This window comes from Equus caballus, chromosome 17 (genome assembly GCF_041296265.1).
Source record: "Equus caballus isolate H_3958 breed thoroughbred chromosome 17, TB-T2T, whole genome shotgun sequence".
Lineage (NCBI taxonomy): Eukaryota > Metazoa > Chordata > Mammalia > Perissodactyla > Equidae > Equus > Equus caballus.
In genome coordinates, this window is record NC_091700.1 from 49,472,094 (window position 1) to 49,497,500 (window position 25,407).

The window sequence follows — 25,407 nt, forward strand, 5'->3', positions numbered from 1 at the left end:
TAGAAAGACATTTCTTACCAAGTAGTATACAAATGTTTATATTTTCTCTTTTCTTTTTTTTTTTTTTACATTTAACTCTCTAGTTGGAATAATGTGATATAGGGATTTTTTTTTAATGATTAGCAGTGGTTTGAAATCTTTAGCAAATACTGTCTATTGAAAATCTTCCCTTCTTTGTTTTTTTTCCAAAACTAGCATTTAATGTTTTTATTGATGCCATTTTTATTATAATCTGTTTGTATATAGTGTCAGATTTTTTTAATAGTATCAGATCTCTTTTTAAAAATATTCTATTTAATCTATCTATTCCTAGATTTAGTTACCTATATTATTATTTTTCTATGATTCTGAGTTTGTGGGTTAAGTGGGTATTTCTTCAGATCAGATCTGTCTCCGCTGGGACTAAATACCTAATTTAGGGTAGCTTCACTCACATGGCTGGGGCCTCTCTGTATGGCTTTCATACTCTAGTGGTGGCAGAAGCAGGAGCAAGAGAGAGTAAGCCCCTGTGTGCCTATACTTTTCAAGCCTCTGCTTATGTTTTATTTCTTATTATTCCATTGGCCAAAGCAAATCACTTGGCCAGTCCCATATTTAAGGACTGGAGAAGTAGACTCTGCCTCTTGATGGGAGAATAGCAAAGTCATGTTTCATATAGTAAGTATGAACAAATTAGTAGCTATTACTGCAGCAGTTTACCACAGGAAGTAAAGGAGTTAGCTACCTGGCTGTCTAACAGAAAAGCTCCCCAGGCAGTGAGAACAGGCTGTACAAAGACCTGGGGAGAAGAATGCTTGATGTGTTCATGGGATAGCAAGAAGAGGTCAGTGTGACTAGAAGGGAGAAAGCAGAGCTGGAAGTAGTAAGAGATATGATCTAGAGGCTGGGGCCAGGGTAGGATCTTGCAGGTCTTGTAAGCAGTTATGAAGACTTCTTTTTTTGTGAAAAGAGGAGCTATAGGAGGATTTTGAAGCAGGAGAGTGATACAGTCTGACTTATCTTTTTAAAAAGATTACTTCTGGCTGCTGCTTTGAGACTAGATTGTAGGGAGAGAAGAACAGAAGCAGGAAGGCTACTTAGACTACTGCAGTGATGCAGGTAAGAGACAGTGACTTGGGGCATGATAATAATGATGAAGTCGAGTGGTTTTAGGATTCTATGTGTAGGTTGAATCAACAGGATTTCCTGACAGATTAGGTATGAATATGTGACAGAACGAGGAGTCAAGAGCCAAAATTTTTGGTCTGAGCCTCTAGAAGTATTGAATCACCACCAAGATGACTAGAGAAAACTGTAGGTGGAGTAGGCTTTGGAGGGAAGATCAGGAATTCAGGTTTGGCCAGGTTAAGTTTGAGAAGACTGTCAGACATTTGAAGGGAGATGTCAGGTTGGATAGAAGAATCTGGAGTTCAGGAGTGAGACCTGGGGGTGGAAATTCAAGAACATTAAAATACTTAGAGCATTGTATATGTCCAAGAAATAGTTCCTAAAATGATTGTAAATCTAAAATACTTGTAAGTTTTAAAGTTTCGTTTGTATCAATGGTATGGTTTCAAGTATGGAAGAAGAGCAGCAGAGCAGCTTAGCTACAGCTAGAAGGTATCCTTTGTGATGCTAGTAAAATGTGAGTTCAAAGAAGTCCTTATTTGTTCCATCTGTATGGTGTTATGAAACATGAATAAATGAAGCCTGTAGGCTAAATACCTTAGCTGAATATTCCTTTTTACTGAAATGTTTACTAGCTTTGCTTCTAATTTGGGAAGTTTATTGACAGGAGGCTGTCTAAGTAAAAGTCTGAAAGGGACGTAAAACCAAAAGTTGAAGGAGAAGGCCATGATGGGAAAATCAGTCCTAATCTAATGGGGGTTTTTCTTCTTTATGGTTGTCATCTCCTCCCACCCCTTCTCTGTCTCTAATTTTATTCATAGTCTATTAACATTGTGTGATGTTCAGGTGTGAACCCTGGGACTAATCCAGAAGCTGGTCTCTCTTAACAAGTGCAGAGCTTTACTACCATGGACGTGATCCCCCAACAGGGCTGCCAGACAGAGCCTAACCAACCTATTCATCAAATTTGGACTATTCAGGAAATGAGAAAGGGGCTTTGCTTTTTGTGTAATTTAAACTTATAGAGAAATGACCTGAGAATGGTATGGACTGTGTGAAATCAACAGATTTATCATTGAGCCAATATTTAGTTGAACTTCTGAATGTTTTCGTTCAGCAAATATTTATTAAACAACTTTGTGATCAGGAATGCTATCAGGCTGAAATAAATGACCAGTGAGACATGTAAACACATGAAAAAAAAATACAGTGTTCTTCACCGTATTTCGAGCACTGTATATTTGAGCAGAGTAGGCAGGAAGAGTTATGAAGAAATCAATTGGCCTTTAGGTCCCCAAAACTTACCAGAGTGCTTTGCACACTGTAGCAATGCATAAATGTGGGTATGACTGGATAAACAGTGTGATTCATGCATCTGTTAGATCGTTTGCAAAATACTGTGGGAGCACAAAGGAGGATGTGACCAGTTTTTCCTTGTAATGGTGGAGAAGAGAAAGGCTTTGCAGACGATTCACTGGGTGGGGAAGGCCAGCAAATGTGGAGTTAGAAAGCATGACATGCTCTGAATTAATGATTTCAGCAAAGCTGGGATTATAGGCTTTATGTTGGGAGGTGGAATGGCTACAGGTGAGGCTATAATATGGTAGACCAAAATCAAGATGCAAAAATATCTTGTATTGAAGTTTATTCTGTGGGTGCTGGTAGGCTGTTGAAGGATTTTTTTTTTCTTTTAGTAAGAATAAGAAGAAATTCTATGAGAAATTCCTTTAAAAAAAAAAAGACACCATTCTTGAATTGGGAAGTCAAATGTTGATAGAATTTTTAAAGTTATAAACATATACACTGGAAGTGAGCACGGCTAATAAATCATATATTTATGGTAGAATCTGTTTTATCCCTTTCAGGTAACATATATGATCTCAGAGTATGTAAAACCTATACCAGGTAAATCAAACTTAGGCTAAAGTAATCAAAATACGCAGGATGGCCTTGGTTTGCTTTTGAAAGAGAAAGACATAATGTATTTTTGCTTTATGAAATTATTGCAAACCTTACTTTTTCCTAAAGATTCTGGCATTTAATTTTTTTTAACTTACTTTGAAATGATTTTAGCCTTACAGAAGAATTGCATAAATAGTACAGAGTTCCTGTATATTCTTCATCCAGCTTCCACTGATTTTAACATCTTACATAATCACAGTAAAATGATCAAAACTGAGAAATTAACATTGGTACAATACTATTAACTATAGACTTTATTAGGGTTTTCGTAGTTTTCCCACTAATATTATTTTTCTTCTCCAGGATTCATCCAGGATATAGCACATTGCACTTAGTTGTCATGTCTCATTAATCCTCTCAAATCTGTGATGGTTCCTTGTCTTTTTTGACCTTGACACTTTAAAGAGTACTGGTCAGATATTTTGCAGAATGTCCCTCAATATGACTTTGTCTGATATTTTCTCGTGATTATGAACTGGAGTAATGAGTTTTGGGGCTATTGGAGTTTTAAAAAAATTGTTTTATTTTTAAGATTATCGTAAAGTAAAATTGACCTTTTTTATCAGTATACAATTCTGTGAATTTTGACACTTGTATAAACTTGTGTAGTCACCACCATAATGAAGATGCGGAACAATTCCATCATCCCTCAAAACTCTCTCATGCTCTTTCTTTATAGTCACAGCCTCCTCCTAATCCATACACCTACAACTATAGTCAAAACATTGGCTTAGTGAGTTTAAGTAGCCCGAGGTCACACAACTAGTTAGTAGTCGAGTTGAGACTCAAGCATGGGTCATCCACTCTAAAGCCCATGTTTTTGGACTTCATGGGTAGTTGCTAATGTTAGTTTCTTCATTCTCTATTTTTACCAGCGATGTAATTAAGAGAAATTGAAGTTCTTGTTTCTTTAACATATCATAAAATTCCCCTACTTTTCTGTTTATATTTGGTTCTTCTTTTTATTAGAGGGCAAAAATAATAGCAAGGTAATTTTTTTCATGTTGCTGGGTTTTAATCTTCGGGGCTGAGCATTCTATGATTTAGTCCTAAAGCAAAAAGTCAAGCCAAGTAAATCATCAGTCCACAAACAATTATGAATTGACATCTCGTGCATCTGTTAGTGAGAATTAAAGCCATGATACTAAGCTGCTTCTTAATCTCCTTGTAAGCAGGGTCTTTAATTTGTTTTATAGATTAGTAATAAATATCAAATAAAAGTAGACGTAGTCTAAATCAGGCTAGTTTAAAATAAGAGGCTTGTCGTCTAGCATATTGTCTTAAATTTTACTAATGGCAGATGTCTCTTTTTTTTTTAAAGTGTGGAGGTTTGATGTATTAAGATGAGCCTTCCCCCACCCCCATTTATTAGCAAAGTGTAATAAGTGTAATTGAATTTTGGAGGAACTTATACAATTTCTGGTTATTCTGAATATCTGACAATTTTATGTATTTCTTTCAATAAAATACTTTAAAACTTGATGAGGAGACTTCTTTTTTAAATGTAGCCTTAATGTAATTTTTGTTCTCAGTCCTCAAACACTATTCAGAGGGCTTGGAGAGGCTCTAGAGCCATAAAATGTCAGAAGTGAAGTGGATCTTCAAAATGAGCAGATCTCTAGACTCTCCCAATATTTTACAAGAAAAGAAACTGAGATACCGTAGTTGTGTGAAGTAAGTTGTCTAGTCACAGTTGCTTGTAGAAATTCCTGCCCTCAAGTGGATTACTGGTTTATCAATGCAGAGACAGATTGGTACAAAATTAACATCCATACTAAATGGAATGTTCTGGGCAGTAGAAAAGGCACTGCTTTTCTTAAACAACAGCCCTCCCTCCCCCCCCAAAAATCTTTTCTTGCCCTCTCCACAGCAAAATTACTTTCTATCTTTAGTTTTTCACCTCTCGTTCTTTTTTTTTTTTGAGGAAGATTAACCCTGAGCTAACATCTGCCGCCAGTCCTCCCTTTTTGCTGAGGAAGACTGGCTCTGAGCTACCATCCGTGCCCATCTTCCTCGAGTTTATATGTGGGATGCCTACCACAGCGTGGCTTACCAAGTGGTGCCGTGTCCACACCTGGGATCCCAACCAGTGAACCCCCGGCCGCCGAAGCAGAACATGCGCACTTAACCACTGTACCACCAGGCCGGCCCCTCTTGTTCTCTCTTAAGCTCTCTGTAATTAGATGTTTTGTTTGTTTGCTTTTTACTTCTACTGCACCATGAAAACTCTTCTTTCAGAATCAACAGTGACATATGTGTTGGTAAATTCAACTGTCGCTTTTTTCTCAGATTTCATCTTATGTGATCTGTCTTCAGCGTTTGGCACAATTGCTCAGTCCCTCCTGTTGGAAACACTTGAATTCCAGGATGATACCACATTTGCCTTGTTTTCCTGCTACGTTTCTGGGTACTCCTTTTTAGCCTTCTTTCCTAGTTTTACCTCATCTCCCCTACCTCTAAATATTGGAGTGTCCCAAGAGTTTGTCATTGTCATCTTTTTTATCTATGGCTTTAATATCATGTATGCATTAAAATCATATATATGTTAATAACTCCCAGATTTATATATCCAGCCTAGACCTCTACCCTGGGCTTCAGGCCTATGTATGCAACTTCAGGACAATATAACCATTTGACATTTCCATTTGGATAGCTAATGAGCGTCTTAAGCTCAATGTGTTCAAGGCTGAACTCCTGATAATTCCCCAATGCCAAACCATCGCCATCTGTAGTCTTTCCTATCTTGGTTTTGGCAATTGCAGTCTTCCAGTTCCCAAAAATGGAGTTTTGAAGCCTTTGTTTCTTCCACAATCCACTTTCCACTCAAAAATCTTTTTGGATATTCTTCAAAAACATCCATAATTTGATCATAGCTTCCTTTTCTGCTGCCTCCTTTGTCTAAGTCATTATCATCTTTTCTGGGTTATTGCATTGGTTCTCCTTGCTTCCGTCCTTGCCTCTCTGCAGTGTGTTTTCAGCACAGCAGTCAAATCTTTTTTTTTTTCATGAGAGAACTGAATTTTTTTTCTATTTTTATTTTTATTTTTTTAATTTTTATTTTTGTCGGATGTACATCATATTTCAAATTCTGGATACATTACATCATGCTCACCACCCGAACACTAATGATAGTGCATCCCCTCACACGTGACCCTAATCACTCCTTTTGCCCTCCCTCCTCCCCCCTTCCCCAATGGTAACCACCAGTCCGATCTCCAGTGCTATGTGGTTTTTTTTTTTTTTTGTCGTTTTTATCTTCTACTTATGAGTGAAATCATATGGTATTTGACTTTCTCCCTCTGACTTATTTCACTCAGTGTAATACCCTCAAGCTCCATCCATGTTGTCACAAATGGCCGGATTTCGTCATTTCTTACGGCTGAGTCGTAGTCCATCGTGTATAGATACCACATCTTCTTTATCCATTCGTCCCTTGATGGGCACCTAGGTTGCTTCCAAGTCTTGGCGATTGTGTATAACGCCGCAGTGAACATAGGGGTGCAAGTACAGCCATCAAATCTTAAGACTCATCTACTCAAAATGTCTTGAGACACTGAGGCTCTCCATTAGTTTCTAGTACTCTTCCTCCTCCTATTACTCTCCTTATTTTCTATACTTGAACCGCACTGGCCTCCCTGCTTTCCTTGAATATATCAGACAAGCTCCCTGTTAGAGTCTTTGCACAGGCTTTTTTCTGCCTGGAATGTTCTTCCTTAGATATGTCTGCATGGCTAGAGGTCTTTACTCAAATGTAATCTGGCAAATGCAAATCCTCCCTAGCTAGTTTGTCTAAAGTACCATATTCTCCGCTTTGCTGTTTTATTTTTTTCTCCTTTGTCCTCATCACTAGCATACTATATATTTTATTTATATCTTTTATTTTGTTTATAATTAAAATACCGTATATTTAATTTATAATGTTTATCTCTTTCCTTTGCTAGAATGTAAGCACCATGTGGGTAGGGATCATTTATAAACAATGTGTCTTTTTTGTTCAGTGCTGTATATATATATAGCAGGGGTCTAGAGCAGTGCCTGGCACATAGTAGGTGCTCAGTAAATATTTGTTAAATGAAAGTGCCTAGGAGTACCTCACCTCAGTCATTAACTTGACATTGATCAAGTCACCTCTCTCTGTAGATCTCCTTTCCCTGTTTTTTTTTTTTAAAGATTGGAACCTGAGCTAACATCTGTTGCCAATCTTTTCTTTTTTTTTTTTTCTTCTCCCCAAAGCCCCCAGTACATTGTTGTGTATTCTAGTTGTAGGTCCTTCTGGCTCTGCTGTGTGGGAGGCCACCTCACACGGCCTGGTGAGCGGTGCCATGTCCGCGCCCAGGATCTGAACCAGTGAAACCCCGTGCCAGGAGCACAGGAGCCCAACCACTTGGCCCTGGGGCCAGCCCCTCCTTTCCCTGTTTTTAAAATGAGGTTGAATTGGATCAGTGTTGTAGGCTTTGTTAAAACAGCAAAGACTTAAATGTATATAGCATCAAGGTTCCTTGAGGATTTTTATAAGAATCCAGCTGCTTAACAGAAAAGTTTAAAAACCGCTCGACCGGATAGAAGATCTCTAAGGTCTCTTTCAGCCTTGTGATAAGTTCTTGTAATAATAAGTGGGGCTATTGAGGGAAGCCTTCATGCAGAGAAGGCATCTGAACTAAGACATAAAGGATGGATCAGTAGGCGGAGATAAGGGATAGGGTAGGAAATAAGGTATGTACTTTCCAAGCCCAGAGAAGGCAAGCAAATAGGAATGGAGCAATAGGAACGGAGCAATCCGAAGGTTTCAGTAAGGCTGGTGTGTGTGTGAACGAGACAGACAGACAGACTGGGGAGAGGTGAGGAGTAGAGAAGATAGAGTTGAAAATGGGTAAATTGAGCTTAGATTGTGAAAGCCTTGAACACCATGATAAATAGTCTAGCTTTTTATTTTGCCTCTAGGGAATCACATTTTGTTTGTTGTGTGTTTTTCAGCTATGAGTGATGATCACATCACTCAGAGTTGTTCTTTAGGAAGATTTCTCTGATACCAGAGTGAAAGTGAACTGAAAGCAGACAGGTGGTGGTAGGGAAAGGGACATTTAGGGGGGTGTTGTGATATTATTTTTCTCTGATGTGATGCTTTTACCTGAAGAGTAGCAAAGGACGAGCTTAAGTTTCTCTCTAAACTCAATATAAAAAAATAGAGGATTTCGTCTGCACAACAATGAGAGGTTATTGAATAGTAAGGTGACAAGTTGTCTTTTTGAGTTGCTGCAGTGTGCAGAGCACTCACTGCATTAGGTTCTAGAGCTACATGGCCACAGCAGTGGTTCTCATAAGCCTGGCTCTACCCACACTACTGAGTCTGTATCAGGAGTAGGCATGTGTCTTCAAAATCTCCTCTAAGTAATTCAGAGGTTCATCCCTGCTTACAATCCACTGAAGTAAAAAATATATTGTCTCTTTTTTCCCCAGTAATTTTATTGAGGTGATAGTGGTTTATAACATTGCGTAATTTTGCGTGTACATTATTATTTATCAATTTCTGAATAGACTTCATCATGCTCACCACCAGTAGTCTAATTTTTGTCCATTACCATACATATGTGCCCCTTTACCCCTTTTACCCATCCCCTCAACCCCCTTCCCCTTTGGTAACTGCCAGTCTGTTGTCCTTATCCACATATTTGTTACCTTCCACATGAGAGTGGAATCATGCAGTTTGTCTTTCTCTGTCTGGCTTATTTTGCTTAACATCATACCCTCAAGGTCCATCCATGTTGTTGGAAATGGGACAATTTTGTCTTTTTTATGGCCGAGTAATATTCCATTGTATATATGTACCGCATATTCTTTATCCATTCATCTGTAGAAGGGCACTTGGGTTGCTTCCACATCTTGGCTATTGTGAATAATGCTGCAGTGAACATAGAGGTGCATAAATCTCTTTGGATCATTGATTTCATGTTCTCTGGATAAATACCCAGTACTGGGATAGCTGGATTGTATAGTATTTCTATTTTTAATTTTTTGAGAAATCTACATACTGTTTCCCATAGTGGCTGCACTAGTTTGCATTCCCACAAGCAGTGTATGAGGGTTCCTTTTTCTCCACATCCATTCCAATGTTTGATGTTCTTTGTCTTGGTAATTATGGCCATTCCAACCAGTGTAAGGTGATGTCTCATTGTAGTTTTGATTTGCATTTCCCTAATAGTGATGTTGAACATCGTTTCATGTGTCTATTAGCCATCTGTATTTCTTCTTTGGAAAAATGTTCATATCCTCTGCCCATTTTTTGATCAGGTTGTTTGTTTTGTTGTTGTTGACTTGTATGAGTTCTTTATATATTTTGGAGATCAACCCCTTGTTGGATAAATGATTTGCAAATATTTTCTCCCAGTTGGTGGGTTGTCTTTTTGTTTGCTTTGCAGAAGTGTTTTAGTCTGATGTAGTCCCATTTGTTAACTTTTTCTTTTGTTTCCCATGCCCAAGTAGACATAGTATTTGAAAAGACGCTGCTAAGACCAATGTCATAAAGTGTACTGCCTATATTTTCTTCTAGGAGTTTTATGGTTTCAGGTCTTACATTCAAGACTTCAATCCATTTAGAGTTAATTTTTGTGTGTGGTGCAAGATAATGGTCTGCTTTCATTCTTTTGCATGTAGCTGTCCAGTTTTGCCACCATTTATTGAAGAGACTTTCCGTTCTCCATTGTATGTTCTTGGCTCCTTTGTCGAAGATTAACTGTCCATAGATGTGTAGTTTTATTTCTGCGCTTTCAATTCTGTTCCACTGTTCTGTGTGTCTGTTTTTGTGTCAGTACCATGCTGTTTTGTTTACTCTAGCTTTGTAGTATATTTTGAAGTCAGGGATTGTAATGCCTCCAGCTTTGTTCTTTTTTCTCAGGATTGCTCTGGCTATTTGGGGGTCTTTTGTTGTTCCGTATAAATTTTAGGATTCTTTGTTCTATTTCTGTGAAGAATGTCATTGAGATTCTGATTGGGATTGCATTGAATCTGTAGATTGCTTTAGGTAGCGGACATTTTAAATTTTAACTATGTTTGTTCTTCTGACCCATAAGCATGGACTATCTTTCCATTTCTTTATGTCTTCTTCAGTTTCTTTCAATAATGTCTTATAGTTTTCAGTGTATAGGTCTTTCACCTCTTTACTTAAGTTTATTCCTAGATATTTTATTCTTTGTGCTGCGATTGTAAATGAGGTTGTATTCTTGATTTCTCTTTCTGCTTGTTTGTTGTTAATGTGTAGAAATGCAACTGATTTTTTTAAAATTGACTTTGTACCCTGCAACTTTGCTGTAGTTGTTGATTATTTCTAATAATTTTCTGATGGATTCTTTAGGGTTTTCTATATATAGAATCATGTCATCTGCAAACAGTGAGAGTTTCACTTCTTCCTTTCCAGTTTGGATTCCTTTTATTTCTCTTTCCTGCCTAACTGCTCTGGCCAAAACCTCCAATACTGTGTTGAATAGAAGCGGCGAGAGTGGGCACCCTTGTCTTACTCTTGTTCTCAGAGAGATGGCTTTCAGTTTTTCACCATTAAGTATGATATTGGCTGTGGATTTGTCATATATGGCCTTTAATATGTTGAAGTGCTTTCCTTCTATACCCATTTTATTCAGAGTTTCTTATCATAAATGGATGTTGTGTCTTGTCAGATTCTTTCTCAGCATCTATTGAGATGATGATGTGATTCTTATTCCTCATTTTGTTAATGTGTTGTATCACATTGATTGATTTGTGGATGTTGAACCATCCCTGCATCCCTGGAATAAATCCCACTTGATCACGATGTATGATCTTTTTAATGTATTGCTGTATTCGGTTTGCCATTATTTTGTTGAGGATTTTTGCATCTATGTTCATCAGCTATATTGGCCTGTAATTTTCCTTCTTTGTGTTGTCCTTGTCTGGTTTTGGTATCAGGGTAATGTTGGCCTCATCGAATGAGTTAGGAAGTGTTCTGTCATCTAAAGTTTTTTGGAATAGTTTGAGAAGTATAGGTAAAAAATTTATTGTCTTTAATATTGAATTTAAAATTTAATTGTAAGAGGTACAATATCATGTCTATATGAAACTTGAGATTGCAGTCAACATATTACCTGGGAGCATCATAAAGAATATAATTGTACAATCAATTCTTGGTTATTTTTGACAAGAGGGGAAAGAATAACACCCAAAATCAAACCTACAATAGGATCTTGTAACACAGGTAGTTACTTGAATTCAGCCATATCAAATCATATACCAAATTATGTCTTTTAAGAATATTTCAATGTGTAGTAAAATCCTGATATGCTATAATTTCCCCTCAAGAACTGTTGTAGAAAAGTTATTTGTTCATGTCTCTGAGTTTCTGCTATGTGTTGGGCCCTGTCTTAGTGATAGGAATACAGTAGTGAGCAAAACCAGACAAAACCATGGCTGTTTTTGACTTTGGTAGGCCTTTAAAACACACACTTGTCCAGGAAGATGTTCCTTATGGATGAGTCCTAGTAACCTGTCTGTGCGGAGGTGGGAAGGAGGCCTTGGTTTAACCAAGCCAGTATAGGTAATAGAGAATTAACCATGTTTTGCATTTAAGCTCACATTTGGAAATGCTACACAATGCTCAGAACCTGGGATTTCACTTTGAGAAGTGTTCATATCAAGAAAATTAATTGGGTCCCACTGAAAGATTTATAACACTGAATCTCAGTCTTTTAAATTTTATTTTTATATTTAAATAGTAAAAAAACAGTGATTTTGGTAATTTATCATTTTAGTGGTTTGATCTTTTCTTCCTCCATCTCTAGTAGCATGATAGCATGTTAGTTCCTGACCAAAGGGACGGATTCAAACCAACTGTTTTATTAGCCCAGGTTTCCTAGATGTGAAAATTAGACTGTTCTATATTTTTATGTACTAGAAGTTTTCAAATTTGAGTTCAGGGAGAAGAGGTAATAATAAAAAGGAAGAAGAGAGTACTCACTTAACACAGTAAATTGTTTTCGTAAGTTCTATTTTAAAGAAAGAAAGAAGCAGTGTCTTAATTTTAGTTAGCATTTGATAAATTCACTCAGTTGACCTAGTCTTTCTCAGCTGATAGTTCAGATATAAATGTTGAAAATTCCTCCAGGCAGCCATTATAGCTTTTTATTAATGTATACACTGACCATACATATATCTAATCTTAGAAATAAACATGCCCACAGTATGTACAAATATATTATATTTCCATCGCAAGTCTAAGATGCTGCATGAAAGTTTACATAAAAGTTTAGAGATTTAGTTAAAGTTTGTCATTCTGAAGTATTTGGTACTGGTTGCTTCTACTATGAAGCATAATGATAATAACAGCTAATGTTTGTGAAATACTTACTTAGTGCCCAGTATTGTATTAATCTCTGTATTACACATGAACTAGATTTCTGTTTTTATTTTATTTTTATTTTTTTTAAGATTGGCACCTGAGCTAACAACTGTTGCCAGTCTTTTTTTTTTTTTAATTATTGATTCTTCTCCCCAAATCCCCCCAGTACATAGTTGTGGGTCCTTCTAGTTGTGGCACATGGGACCCCGCCTCAGCGTGGCCTAATGAGTGGTGCCATGTCCGCACCCAGAATCCGAACTGGTGAAACCCTGGGCTGCCGAAGTGGAGCGCGCAAACTTAACCACTCGACCAGGGGCTGGCCCCTAGATTTCTCTTTAAAGTCAGGTTTGTTGAGATAGTTTATATGCAGTACAATTTGCTTAATTTTGTTGTACAGTTCTGTGATTTTTGACAACATACACAGCCCATAAAACCAGTACCACAGTTACCGTACAGAATATTTCCATCGCCCTAAACAATTTCCTTTTTCTCCTTTATAGTCAATTCCTTCCCCTCATTCCCAATCCCTGGCAACCATTGATAGGATTTCTGTCCTTTTTGTTTTGTCTTTTCGAGAATGTCATATAAATGGATCATAGAATATATGTGTGTATATATATATATATATTTTTTTTTTGAGGAAGATCAGCCCTGAGCTAACTACTGCCAGTCTTCCTCTTTTTGCTGAGGAATACTGGCCCTGAGCTAACATCTATGCCCATCTTCCTCTAGTTTATACGTGGGAGGCCTACCACAGCATGGCTTTTGCCAAGCGGTGCCATGTCCTCACCCGGGATCTGAGCCTGTGAACCCTGGGCCTCTGAGAAGTGGAATGTGTGAGCTTAACCGCTTTGCCACCAGGCCGGCCCCTAGAGTATATATTTTGAGTCTGACTTACTTTGCTCAGCCTAATGCTTTTAAATTCATCCATGTTGTAGCATATATGAGAAGTGCATACCTTTTTATTGCTGATAGTATTCCATTATATGGATATATCAGAATGTGTTCATCTCTTCTCCAGTTCATAGGCATTGGGGTTTCCAGTATTTGGTGATTATGGATAAAACTGCTAAGAATATTTACAAAGAAGTTTTTTTATAGACATAGATCTTCATTTCTCTTGGGCATATATCTAAGAGTGGGACTGCTTGATCATGTGATAAGTGTATGTTAAACTTTGTAAGAAACTGCTAAACTGTTTTCCAAGTAGGCGGTACCATTTTACGTTCCCCCCAACAATGTGTGAGAGCTGTAGCTGTGCCAGATCCTCACCAGCACTTGGTACTGTCAGTCGTTTTTTTTTAAGCTAGTCTAACAGTATGTAGTGGTGTTGTGATTTTAATTTGTATTTCCCTATTGAGTAATGATGCTGAGATCTTTTCTTTGCTTATTTGCCCTGTGTTTCTCTTCTTTGGTGAAGTATCTGTTCGAATCGTTTGAACATTTAAAAAACTGGTTTGTTTTCTTTTGAGTTGGAAAGTTCTGTACATATTCTGAATAGTAGTACATGGACTGATTTTAATTTTCATAATAATCCTTTAAGGGTGGGTACAGTTAGCCTAAATTATAGATAAGGAAGTTAAGGCACAGGATTGTTGAGTAGTTGCCCTGGATTACACAACAAATAGGTGGCAGAGCTGGGGTTTGGACCCTAGTGGATTGACTCTAGCACCTGTGCTGAACTGTTTGCCGGTTCGTCCTCTGTGGAGACTGTGACTAGAAACAGGACCCAATCCCTTTAGGTGGTAGAATAATGCTTATAGGGACCCTCCCGAGCAGAGGGGCAATACATTGTAATAGCAAAGCTGGAATCAGCTCCTCAGGAACAGCTACGTTATTTGTTTCTGTTGAAAAGGGGTAATTATTTTCGCTTTATATCTCTTGCTTCACTTCTACCTACTGGTGGCCAAAAGTACTTCTTTTATTTTTATTTATTTTTTACTGTGGTAACATTGGTTTATACGATTATATAAATTTTGGGTGTACATCATTATGTTTTGATTTCTCTGTAGATTACATCATGTTCACAACCCAAAGACTAATTACCATCCATCCCTATACACATGTGCCTAATCACCCCTCTCACCTTCTTCCCTCCCCCCTTCCCCTCTGGTAGCCACCATTCCAATCTCTGTCTCTATGTGTTTGTTGTTGTTTTTATCTTCTATTTCTGAGTCACATTATTTGGTTTTTGACTTTCTCTCTCTGACCTAGTTAACTTAGTGTAATACCCTCAAGGTCCATCCATGTCATCCCAAGTGGCCAGATTTCATCCTTTTTTATGGCCTAGTAGTATTCCATTGTGTATATATACCACATCTTCTTTATCCGTTTGTCCCTTGATGGGCTCCTAGGTTGCATCCAAGTCTTGATTATTGTGAATAATGCTGTGATGAATGTAGGGGTGCATATATCTTTATGCATTTGTGTTTTCACGTTCTTTGGATAAGTACCCAGCAGTGGAATAGCTGGATCATAAGGTAGTTCTATTCTTTTTTTTTTTTTTTTGGTAATTTTCTTATTTCTATTTATGGTCTTCTCTTTTCCACTTAAATAAGTCCCTTTAGCATTTCTTCTAAGGCTTGTTTCTTGGGGATAAACTCCTTTAGTTTTTGCTTGGCTGGGAAACTCTTTAGTTCTCCTTCCATTCTGAACGATAACCTTGCTGGATAGAGTATTCTTGGATGGAGGTTTTTTTCCTTTCAGCACTTTAAATATATCATGCCACTCCCTTCTAGCCTGTAAGGTTTCTGCTGTGAAGTCAGCTGATAGCCATATAGGATTTCCTTTTTATGTCACTTGTTGCCTTTCTCTTGCAGCTTTTAGGACTGTCTTTACCTTTAACTGTTGACATTTTAATTATAATGTGTCAGGGCTGGCCCTGTGGCCGAGTGGTTAAGTTTGCACGCTCTGCTGCAGCAGCCCAGGGTTTTGCCGGTTCAGATCCTGGGTGTGGACATGGCGCCGCTCATCAAGCCATGCTGAGGCGGCATCCCACATGCCACAAATAGAAGGACCCACACCTAAAAATATACAACTATGTAACAGGGGGCTTTGGGGAGAACAAGGAAAAAAAATAAAATCTTTAATTATAATGTGTCTTGGGGTGGGCCTCTTTGGGCTTATCTTGTTTGGAGCTCTCTGTGCTTCCTGTACCTGGATGTCTGTTTCTTTCCTTTAGGGTAGGAAAGTTTTCAGCTACTATTTCTTCAAACAGATTCTTTGCTCCTTTGTGTCTCTCTTCTTCTTCTGGGGCACGTAGAATATGAATGTTAGTGTACTTGATGTTGTCCCAGAGGTCCCTTAGGCTGTTCTTGTTATTTTAAATTCTTTTTTCTTTTATCTGTTCAGCTTGGGTGATTTCCTCTAGTCTTTCACCCAGCTTGGTGATCTGTTCTTCTGTATCATTTACTCTGCTAGTGAGACCCTTTAGTGAATTTTTCATTTCTAGTGTTGTATTCTTCATTTCTGATTGGTTCTTTTTTATATTTTCCAGTTCTTTGTTAAAGTTGTCACTGAGGTCATCCATTCTTCTCCCAAGAGTGAGCATCCTTATGACCATTTGTTTTAACTCTTTGTCAAGTAGATTATTTCTGTTTCATTTAGTTCTTTTTTTGTGATTTTGTCCTGTTCCCTTACTTGGAACATATTCCTTTATCTCCTCGTTTTGCCTCTTTGTCTGTGCTTATATCTATGTATTAGGTAGGTCAGCTATGTCTTCTGATCTTGGAGAGGTGACCTTATGTAAGAGATGCCCTATGAGGCCCAGCAGTGTGCTTCCCATTCGTCACCAGTTCCAAATGTTTCAGGAGTGTCCCCTGTGTGGGCTATGTGTGTCCTTCTGTTATGGCAGGGTTACTCTTTCTGCAGGTGCCCAGGGAGGCTAGGCTGTTCCTCTGGCTGGCTGGTCATACTGCTCAGCTCCGTGTGGCTGCTGTGGTCCTTTCAGTTACTTTATTGGGCATGGGGAGCCCCAGCACAGTTGGCTGCAAGGTCTAATAGCACATTCCTGCTGCAGTTTTTCTTTAAGTGAGTAGGCCCCCAGCATAGCTGGTTGCTAGGATCAAGGGCTTACAATTCCTGTAGGCCTCTGGCCTGCGAGGCTCTTGTCAGCTCTTTCAGGGTTGCAGCTGAGTGGGGCTGACCCCAGGCATGGGAGCACCCAGTTGTTTCAGACTTTGGGAGGTGGGGCCAATCTCCTGTGTGGCTGTTTGAGAAGCACAAGTCTGCTGCAGCTGTTAGGCCCCACTGCCTGCAGAGCCACACACTCCGTCAACACAGTCCTGGCCCATGCACATAACCCGGTCAGTGGACGCAGTCGCCCCACTGCAGAGGTCCCTTGTGCACACCCTGCGCCACAGAAGTGGACACACTCACCTTGCTGCAGAGGTCCCACACACCCAGCCCGTGTGGGCCCACAAGTTGCCTGAGGGCTTGCTGTTGTGGGGACCAGTCTGTAGGGCAGGCTGCCGCCCTGGCTGAGCTGGATTAAATCGGTGCTCTAGTAGGTGGGCAGACCCCTGCACTAACAGGCCAGGGGAAGAACTCCAATGGCATCTGCAGGCATCTGTGTCAATACAACTGTACTAGGTCACAATAATGGCTGCCGCCAATGCCTCAGTCCCTGGAGAGCTCTCACCTCTCACTGAGATGCACCTTGAGCCTATCAGGTGAGTCTCTTTTCACCAAAGGACTGTGTACCTTTCTTTCTGGTGATTTTAGGTTGCTTTCTGAAACAGGTGAATTTGTGCCTTGGCCCTTTAAGAGCAGGCTTTTTTCCCCTTATGTCAGATAGCTTTTCTGGGGATATTCCCAGTTGTAGTCAATAGCTAGCAAAGCCAGATATTATGACACATGTCTTGGTTGTGCTGAGTCCAAATCTGCCTATTGTGGTAAGTCTCCTCAGCTCAGATCCCCCTCTCCTCCAGGGAAGGCTTCATATGAAAAGTTCCTCTTTTAAATTACATCTCAAATATCTGCCATTATCAAGTAATGAGATGCTTTATATAAATTGATTTTCTCAATAACGGAAGCTTATCTTTTTATGTATCCATACTTCATAAAAAATTTTGCACACTTGATGTTATTCTCTTTGTCTTTTAAAAACCGTAATTGTAATAATGCTGACTTTCGGGGCTGGCCTGGTGGCGCAGCGGTTAAGTTTGCACATTCTGCTTCGGTGGCCTGAGGTTCTCTGGTTCGTATCCTGGGTGCAGACATACGTACCACTCTCCAGCTATGCTGTGGCAGGCGTCCCACATATAAAGTAGAGGAAGATGGGCACAGATGTCAGCTCCGGGCCAGTCTTCCTCAGCAAAAAAAAGGAGGATTGGCAGCAGATGTTGGCTCAGGGCTAATCTTCCTCATAAAAAACAAAAAATGCCGACTTTAAGGCACTTACTGTATCATGATATACTTAGGGAGTATGTAGAACTTACTGACCTTACAGGATGCCTTCAGATTCCATTACCTTTGAAGTTATATTTATTTATAATTTTATAGGGTTTAAAAAATCTTCTCTCATTATCCTCTTTGTCACTTATTTGTTTTGACATCATCCTTTCACTGTTCCCTCTTTCACTCTTTATAATTTCTATTTCTGATTAGCTAAGAGATAGTCAAATTATTAGGCTTACATGGATTTTGACTAAAATAAATTTCAGCTCTGGGAAAGAACTTGGGGGTGTTCTGGTAAACATCTCCTGTGACTGCTCAGAGGAGCTTCCAAATAGTCATTCTGGATAAATGAGCTCTAAAGTAAGCTAAATATGACATTTGACAGTAGAAAAAGCAGTGTATTTTTCCTTTTACATTTTTTTTATTAATTTGTTAAACCATGGATATTATTTTAGTAAAAAGATAAATCAAGCAGTGATTAGTGGAATGGAATAAATAGGCACTTAATGGGCAGAAAGGGTTCACAATCATTACGTTTTGTAGTAGTTTGTAAAGTTCCTAAGTTAGTGACAGCTTGTCCTCTCAGCTGTCCCTCTAGTAAGGCAAAATAGTTACTTCCAAGTATTTAACTAAGGGGAGAAAACCTTACTAAATCCTGTTTACTTTTTGTAAAATATTAGGATGAAGGCTAGCTAGTGAGTAGTAGCAGCATTTCATCATTTAAAGCACTTTTGGAAGTGCTTAATGCTTTCAAGTCATTTTGATCAATTTAAGCTCTTAGGATAAATTAATGAAGAGTCACCCAGGGGACAGGGTAAGTAGTTGTAGCAGTGTTTGAGCTGCTTGGGCACCTTGTTAGATGTATGGTGAGTTGGAGAGCAAAAAGCTTCACTGGCTACATCTTCTATTGGCACGCTTAGGTTCGCCAGGTATGGTGAGCAGAGCCACAGCAGGGTGCCTGGCACATGGTAAGCTTTTAATGTGGGAAATTTTGTTTGAAAGGTAAAGAAAACTGTGGCTGTCATTTGGAAGTAGTAGTGTTGTGAACCATGATTGCATTGATAATTTGTTTTAAACAGGATTTTATGAAGCTTACAGTTCTATTTCAAATCATTTTGCTGTATTGGACTTTGGTTCCTTTCTAACTCTGAGTTTGTTTTTTTATGCGATAAACCAGATTAATTCACACTGCTTTTCCACTGAACTTTGAATTTTCTAGTGGATTTTGTCTGTTTAGTGAACTTATAAATCTGCATCTAGTATTGCAGTTTGCTAGCTTTTCCAGATTACATAGCAATATACCCTTTTCATATAAGGGTTAATGAGTAGCCAGGGTAGACTCACCAGTCCATTGTTACAAAAACCAGAAAGTTTGCTGTCTCCCTTCCATTCCCTCTCATAGTTTATTTTTCTTTCATCATTTTATTTACTTGATATATTAAAATAATTTTTAAAAATTAAGATTTTATCTTTTAAAACAATATACGATTTTAAATTTTGCTTCCTTGTCGATTCTGATTCTGTTTTATTAATTTTAAATTATGGTAATTAACAGGAGCTGAGGAATCGTTTAATCAAGGTAGATCTTGCTCCCTGGCTCTACCTCTCTCCTTTTTCTACACCTCTCCCCTGTTTTTACCTGTAGATTTGCATGTTTGACCTAGCAGAATAATCGGGTTCACAGCAACATGGGCGTGCCTCCCTTAGACACACTTAGTTTCATGTATGACTCATAAGCTGAAGCACAGACACCACTTCCCTAATCTACAGGAGCCATTTTAACAGCATAAAACTTGCCGGATTGCTTTTTATTTTCAAGCCCAGAGGACAATATATGAAGAAAACAAGGATATTTGAAGGTAACTTGTTAGGATTTTGAATGTTTGCTTCTGGCTGTTTCTTGAGCTGATAAATGGAGGGTGGTTCTTACCTGTGGAAGAACATGGCTGAATGTGTTCTTTAACTCTCTGAAAAAATGTGTGTAGTCAGTCACATGCCTGATTACACTTCACTACTAGGGGAAAAGAAAGCATTCAAATTCTGGAAAGTTTTAGATCTTCTTGGTAAAGTATTTTTTATATTTTGTGTGATTTTTTTTTTTTCTGTATGACTTAAGAATAAAGGAGATTTTTCTTTCTTTCTTTTTTATACCACAAAGGAAACTAGGTCAATTTTAATTTTAAAAAATCTAATGGTATTTGTAGGGGTAGCCGGGAAGTTACAATTAAGTAAAACTGTGCTATTCATGTGTGCTATGGGTGTTAAGAAAAAATTCAGGGGCAATGGTTTTGTTTTGGCATTTTAGTGAAAGGGAAGTTTTGGGAGAACTTAGTCATAGATGTTGCTCGTTGACTGTTCTATTCTTTTCTTTTTTTGTTAAGTTGATGAATTATACTTACATTTAATTTTGAAAAATAAGTTTAATTAAAATGAACGGTCATTTAGATAACAAGTAAAAGTGCTTATTAAATAAAGAGGAAGAAAGACTAGAATGATTCATTTACTATTAGAAAAAGATAATAAAATTTTATAATTCACGCTGGAAACTTGCTCTGAGTAAGAACCTTAAAGCAAAACTAGTGTCTAAGGAAACGTAGTATTTCAATTTGTGTAAAAAGAAAATGTATTGACCTTCCTTCTGTACTACTGTTCTTAAAATTTGCTTGCTTTGAATAAAAAAAGCAATACTTTTTGTGAAAGTAAAAGGTTGCTCAGTCTTTTCCTGAAATACTTATCATGATTAAAATTAGGAGATTTTGGCAAGTGTGCTTTCTGGTGTGCCTTATAGTTTTAGGTACTCTGAGAAGCTGGATGCAGTAGTATTTTATTTAGGAAAGTTATTTATGAAACTGAAAATTTGAATGAAAGTAAAATTTGAATATGCACTCATTACGAATAAAGTTTTTGGAAATAAAACTTGCCAAATCATTTATTATTGACTATAATGATATTTAGGTGGTTCTTTGGGAATTCACTGTTATTAACTTTCTAAGTGCTTGAAGGCCTGTCAGATGAAAGGGGAGGTAGAAAGGCAGTTATTATTTCTTACTCTTTGAAAGGATTGTTGCTATTAACAGATCTCAATTTTGTGGTCTTACAAGAAAGACACAGCAGACATTTTACCAATTCAGCTCTGAGCCATTTGCTGTCATCTTTGTTTGCATATTGCTGGTTTAGTCAGCCTTTGAGTAAGCAGAGGCTGTATTTACTTGTAGTCTGGTCTATGTGAAAAATCTAGTGAAACTTTTTTGCCCTTTCTGTGTGTGTTTAATAGCCATTGACCCATAAGAGAAAAATCAAGGGGCACACAAATAAGCAAATAATTAAGATTTTATTTATTAAAGAGTAGAAGAATTTAGTTTCTTAAAATTAAGATTCGGGTCATAAATAAAATAGATACCAGTCATATATTTCGGTTTCTTATTATATGAAGAAGACTGAGGTGGGGCTTCAAGGAGAAGGGAGAGAAAAAAGCATGGAAGCAAGGGAAAGAGCCAGTAAGACTTACCAGCTAGTCTCCTTCGCACTCTTTTCCTTTCATAAACTTGAATATAAGTTTAAACTGAGTCATCAGAATTAAACTTAGAATTACCAATTTAAAGAACTTTGGTGCTGAAAAAGAGTGAAGATTGTTCAACTGCCTCACTTTCATAGATGAAGAAACAGCGGCCCAAAGAGGTCGTCTGCCCTGCCTGAGGTGGTGCAGTGCTTACCGACGGGGCTTCCAGCCTGGCTCTGCTCCTGCTAGCTCACACCAAGTGATGCTTTGTTTGAAATGGTCTGTATTTCCTTAAGAGTAAATAAAACCTTAATTAAGTTTCTTGGGGATAATATGCAAACAAATGCATTAACCAATGAATTTGAAAATGTGTTCAGACCAGTTCCTTTTTTCATCGGAGAGATGCTGCATTTGTTTAATTTTTATAACAGCTTTTTTTCACTATTAGAATATTTTGATAGTTGACGCGTTGTTTGTGACATTGCTTGTTTAAGATGGGCCTAGGGGAGATGGAAATACAAGGAGTTAGGAATTTACTTTGAACTTCTAGATACAAAGAAAGGTTTATTTCTGCTGTAATTTTACCTCATTCTTTTAGGATGGCAAATACTGTTTAATATGACGCCTTGTTCTACTAAAGAGTGTGTGTGTAAACTTTGCATATGAGTTTACAAAATCTAGAGGTCTCTAAACTCTGACACTTATACTTACCTTGAATTTAACCTTCCCATAATTAGTAATCTCATTCCATTTGTCATACTTTCTCTTCTCCTTTTTAAGAGTTTATTATACATACCAGACACTTTGAGACTCTTCTGGGGAATACACTATCTTTATTAACTTTTTGATGTGTTTTATCGGGGTGCTTGAAATTTACTTTAGATCTGCCTTTCTTTAGGTCTGAAATTTGGATTTTTATATTACTTTACATATAACTGTTGAATCTAGAAAATTTCCAAGTCTCCTAACCGAATTCGGTATCAGATCCTCCACAATGTGTGGTCATCATTGTCCCAAGCAGCAAACAGGGCATAGAAGGCTAGAAAACATGGGCTCTGTCCTCACAAACTTAGATTCTGTCTGGGAATACAGGGCTTGGCATGGGTGAAATAAGTAAAGAATGGAACCAAACCACTGAGAAGTTAAGTTCAGGTTTAGACTGTTTGCCTAGTGACAAAAAATGACTGAGATTTAAAATAGTCAGGCAAGTTTATCAATCTTTGGGAATTATAAGTATCGAAGAATGAATAGCATTTGCCTAGGTTAAGAAGAGTTTCTTCCCCAGTGAGAATAAGAATATAAGCTTTTTGAGATTAGAGATGTATTATTCTATTTCTCTTTCTCAATTTTTGACAAAGTACCAAGCGGTTATTATTTGCTGCATTAAACCCTTTGCTACTCAGTTGGGCAGGTCCTGCTAAAGTTGGGGGTGGCAAATTTTTAAAAGGCATGTGGCCCTCAGCTTGATCTCTCTGGTGTCTGTACGTTGTAACCATTCTAAGAAAAAATGAACACCTACCTAATTTACCTGTTAAAGCAGTAACTTGCAGACTTTAGAACACAATCACCTGGCTTCAACTCAGATTCTGATTCATTAGACCTGGGGTTTGGTTTATCAATGTGCATTAATAAACACCCTAGATGATTGTGATGCAGGAGCTTCTAGGGCACACTTTCAGAAAAAGAGTTTACAGATTTAGGAAGAGTGATTAGTCAGTTATTTAGCATTTTAATGTTTGAATTTTTAAACAGCAGGGATATTTTGAAGCCCACAGCCACTAGTAAGTAAGGAAAGTGACTGGAGTAGTTTATTACCAATATTAGAACTTATGTAGCCTCCTGTCCCTACTCCAGTTATCCCTTTCTCTGTCCGATTTTTGCTGTGCTGTCTCTTTCACCTTGGTGGCTTGCCCTCTTTCTTCTACTCTAATTCTGCTTTTCCCTCTCCTGCTCCCCAACCCACTGCTATATTGACTACAATGTATAACTAAACTAATTATTTTTGTTTTTCAAATGTAATTAGCTTCTTCTTTATCTCTCAGTGAACCATCACTCTCCCAGTGTAAGCTTTTTTGATTCCACTTGGTGCTTCATGGCGTCTCTCTCCATTCCCTTATCCTTGTGTTTCTAGGGAAAACTTTCCCTTGCTGATTTAGGGTAGCATTTTCAGTCTTTGAAAACCCTTCTCTCCTGGGAAATACACTATTATTATTTGTAATTGTTTGAGTCTGGGAGGCAGAAAGTTTTTTTTTTTTTTTTACCAAGTGATACTTGGATATGGTTTTTGAGGTTTCTTTGGACATTTAACTGCATTACTAGTTGTATATTTGTAAGCTTTGCCTTACGTTACAGTCATGCACTGCACAATGACATTTCGGTCAATGACTGACCACGTATATGATAGTGGTCCCATAAGATTATACCATGTAGCCTGGGTGTGTAGTAGGCTATACCATCTAGGTTTGCGTAAGTACACTCTATGATGTTCACACGATGACGAAATGGCCTAATGATGAATTTCTCAGAACGGTATCCCCTTTGTTCAGCAACACATGACTGTCCATCTCATCTAATGGGACATAGGTGTTCACAGACTCTTGTAGGGATGGGAGGAAGAGTGTTATCAGTTAAATGGTCTGAAAATAATGACTGCTTCCATCAGTTGGCTAGAATACTCTGGTCCTTTGCTTAGGAGCTGCTTCATGTAGATGGTGGAGAACTCAGTCAACTTGAGTTGACTCAAGGATATTACTAATGATTAGAGCAGTTTTCAATTGTCGGAGCAGTCCTTCTCCCATTAGTATGGAGAACCTACTAAAGACAGTTTTTTGTGTCACCTCTATCTTTGTGTCTTGTTAGATGGTCTGTATACTATAGTAAAAGTGAGTGTTCATCTATACTACAAATGCATTGGCACCCCACCCTTTACGAAAAAATAACTCGTGTGCTATTGGCTTTGTTGGCAGAGAGGGAGAAATTATGCCGTTGAGCTTCGGTTGTACAAATTTCTCTGCAGAAGTATTTTGATTCCCTCTCTTCCAGTTATAAATAGCTGAATTAACACCATCCTCATCATCAGAAAACTGTTCCTAAACTTCTCTTTTCAACTTCATTCTTTTCCCTCATAGGAATTTAGAACTCCTCTTTCATTTGCTCTGTAATTGCTGAGTGGTATGGTATTAGCTCTTTTTTTATCTGCATATTTTGTAGCCTGAGATTTATTAACATCTAAAAAACAACTGTAAACAATATGAATGTCTTCTAGAGTTTGCATGAAGATTGATTTAGCAATTTTTATATTAATAAGTTGTCAAAGTGATATATGCACATTGTTTAAAAGCTAAATGAATAGAAGAGCCTATAATGAAAAGAAGCCTCCCTCCTCCACTCCTTCCCATTGTGAGTCCTGCTGCCCAGAGGCAACCACTTCTTACAGAAGTTTTTGTATTTTAAAATTTGTGTCTTCTTGGCTCTGCTCTTGTCCTGTCTTCTACTCTCTGTATTAGAAGTTCTTCAAGGTCGCAGGAACCAGTATGGCTTTACATGATGTAAAGTCATGTTAAGTTCATTATCTGTGTGGTGGATGCTCAGTCATGTAATGGTCATTATGTTTGTGCAAAGTTGTCTGATACAATTTAAAAAATCTAAAATAAAGAAAATTGGTATTTTCTGTGTTTTATAAAACAGTGCTTTAAACAGTGAAACTAAAAGATTTTATAGTAAAACTATAAAAATGAGGTGTTGATTTAATAACTTAGTTTATGTTCCTCTTATTTTTATATCAAAATACTAAATGGAAGCTTAGTATTGTAATGGGGCAATTCATTATCCTTTTTTCTTTAGGATTGTAGAATGTGCATGTAGGAAAATGTATAAAACATATACAGTTTAAATATAATTACAAAGTGTTTACCCAAGTCACAACAACTAGGTTAGGAAGTAGAACATGTCCTTTATGTTAGAAGTCACCCACTACTGCCCACATTCATGTCCCCTTAAAAATAACTACTGTCCTGACTTTTGGATAACCTCTTCCTTATAGTTTTACCCCTTTGAATTTTGTGCGAATGGAATCACATCA

General features: G+C 37.8%; 1 protein-coding gene across 8 annotated transcripts in view; it reads left to right on the plus strand.

Moving 5' to 3' along the window:
* The window catches only part of ELF1 (E74 like ETS transcription factor 1), a 108,447-nt gene that overhangs the window by 14,660 nt on the left and 68,380 nt on the right, over window positions 1-25,407 (plus strand). The window contains exon 1 of one of the 8 annotated variants that reach the window (XM_023621663.2): window positions 19,508-19,686. The exons of 4 other annotated variants lie outside the window; for them this stretch is intronic. The gene's annotated coding sequence lies outside the window, so the exon portion shown is untranslated. Of the gene's footprint in view, window positions 1-19,507; window positions 19,687-19,718; window positions 19,891-25,407 lie in introns of those variants that run through there. 3 more of the 8 variants (XM_070239844.1, XM_070239843.1, XM_070239846.1) reach the window with 3 other exon arrangements.